Genomic DNA, 2,282 nt, shown 5'->3' with positions numbered 1-2,282 from the left:
CCAAAAAAAAAAAAAAAAAAAAAAAAAAAAAAAAGGAAAGATATCCACCAGGGGAGAGATCAGCCTCGTTCGTTAACCTCGATTTCATTAGCAAAGGTGACTCTTCAAGGCATGATAAAGCCTGGGGTGGGGCCTCCTCCCAGGCTCACACTCAAATCCTGTATGATAGTACCCAGGTCCTCATTTTAGCATTACAGTGGGAAGAAGAAAGCCTGGGAGACAGAAGACTTGGTATGAAGGCCCCAGCTCTGCTCAGTCTCCACACAAACTGGGGCCAGCCCCTCCTTCTCCATGGACCTCAGTTTCTCCTTACACAGGATAAGGGGTTGGACAGTGGTGACTTTAAGTGTCCTGCCAGCTCTGACATTCCAGGATGTGGATTTCTATTCTCCAGTCCTTTTAACAGTTCCTCCAGTCCAATTGGCACAACTGAGGTCCAAAAGGCCCAGTCTCCTCTCCAGACGCTCTCTTCTCCCTTCTAATGTATCTTACTTTCCAGAGCAAGATTCCTAGCCTGAAATATGGCTTCCACCACCTTTGCTGATTCCCAATTTCCTCAGGATAAAGCCTCAAATCTTCAGCCTGTAACTTATTTTTGTTTTTTTATTTAGAGCATATTTTATTAGTTTCTGTAATCAAACCCATGTAGATAAGACCTTACATATTTAAAACAGCATTTTATCCCTGTACAAATGGAAAAAAATTAATGTTTCTAGACCAATATGGCTGTTAATTTCTATACAATGTCAACTCAACAAAGTCAGCTGGGATAACTTTTTCCAAAGTTGACAGCACAGCAAAAGTTTCCAAAAATTCAAATTATATATATTTGTTTATACACACACACACACACACACACACACACACACACACACACACACACACAAAAAAGACCAATAATAGCACTACATTATGCATCAATAGCAGCAACAGCTTTTCCAGGTTCCGTAGTCATCTGCAGCCTGGCATTTAAAACAGTCTGTCATCTTGTTTTTCCTAACCTTATTGCCTACTGTCAGGCCTCTCTTCTCACCATCGTTTCTAACCTTCCTGCCAAGCCTTTCCCCATGTAATATCCCACACCCTAATGCATTTTCCCCGACTCTCATCTCCGAAGTCCAGTTTGCCTGCAGCCTCATAGAGGAAGGAGCTGTAACTTAACTTATTGTGAAGCTACCCTTCACGCCCCCAGTGCTGAGCATTAGTAGGTGCTCAATGAAATTCTCAGACAGCCCAAGGCCCCTTTCTTCGGCATGTTGCATTTAAGCAGGGGCTGTGTTTTAGCAATTGGGATTTTTCCTAGCTTGTTGGGCAGCCCAGTCCAGGGACTGGCACGAGTGACCCTCAGAATCGAATGCCAGGACTGGGAGGGACTTAGTGACCAGCCAGTCGGTCCACACCCCTCTCTACCAAAGAAGGAAGTCTAGCTGGGTTTCAACTCAGATCCTATCCCCACCACTAACCAGGCTGTGTAACTTTGAGCAAGCCACTAACCTCGCTTTGCCTTAGGTTCCACATTTGAAAAATGGGGAGACCAGCTGTGCCCCCCTGCGGAGTGGGTTGTGAGGATTCAACAGGATAATGCCTGTAAAGGCCAAGTACTGGGCCAGGCCCTAGTAGGTGTGTCGTGAACGTCACTAGTCCCAGCCGGGCCACCCAGTTCCTCTTCTCATGGAAGGCACAGTCTCCCCAAGGCCACGTCTCAGAGTTGGGGCGCAGCTTTGGAGCCCGTCTCAGAGTGTGAACGGGTATGGGTGTGTGGCGGGGCTGCCCAGCCAGTGCAGACCCAAGCGCAGGGTGTGGCCCTGCAGAGCCCATCGGCCTGGCTGGCTGGGGCAGGCGAGACGACGGGGCGGACACTTGGCCTTGACTTCTCTACGCCGTAGGTTTGCTTTCTGGGCCCTCCTTCTCAAGCCAGATCTCTAACGTGGATTCAGTGGCGCTTTTCAGGGTGAGCCTGTAACAATGCGGTGCCGTGCAGCAGCCATCACTGCGCGCCCTCCTCGGGCTGCGCAGTCTCCACCCCTGTTCTCCCTTCTCCCACCTCCACCTCTGCGGCGGTAAAATGCAGTACTCGCAGGGCGCCTGCGCGGTTGTCGGGCGGGGCGGTGGCGGCAGTTATTTATAGTAGGTGACGTCACCTTGAAATAGACCGTTAGGGCCGGCCCGCCCTTCCCCCCCTCCCACTCTCGCCGCCCGGCCGGCCGCTCCCACTGCGCAGGCGTCGTCCCGTCCTCCCATCCCCCCGCGCGGTCGCTTCTCCTCCCTCGGCGGCGTCGGCG

The sequence above is a fragment of the Galeopterus variegatus genome, unplaced genomic scaffold (genome assembly GCF_000696425.1).
Source record: "Galeopterus variegatus unplaced genomic scaffold, G_variegatus-3.0.2 Scaffold241, whole genome shotgun sequence".
Classification (NCBI taxonomy): Eukaryota; Metazoa; Chordata; class Mammalia; order Dermoptera; family Cynocephalidae; genus Galeopterus; species Galeopterus variegatus.
The sequence above is the reverse complement of the archived record's forward strand: the minus strand, read 5'-3'. Positions refer to the sequence as shown.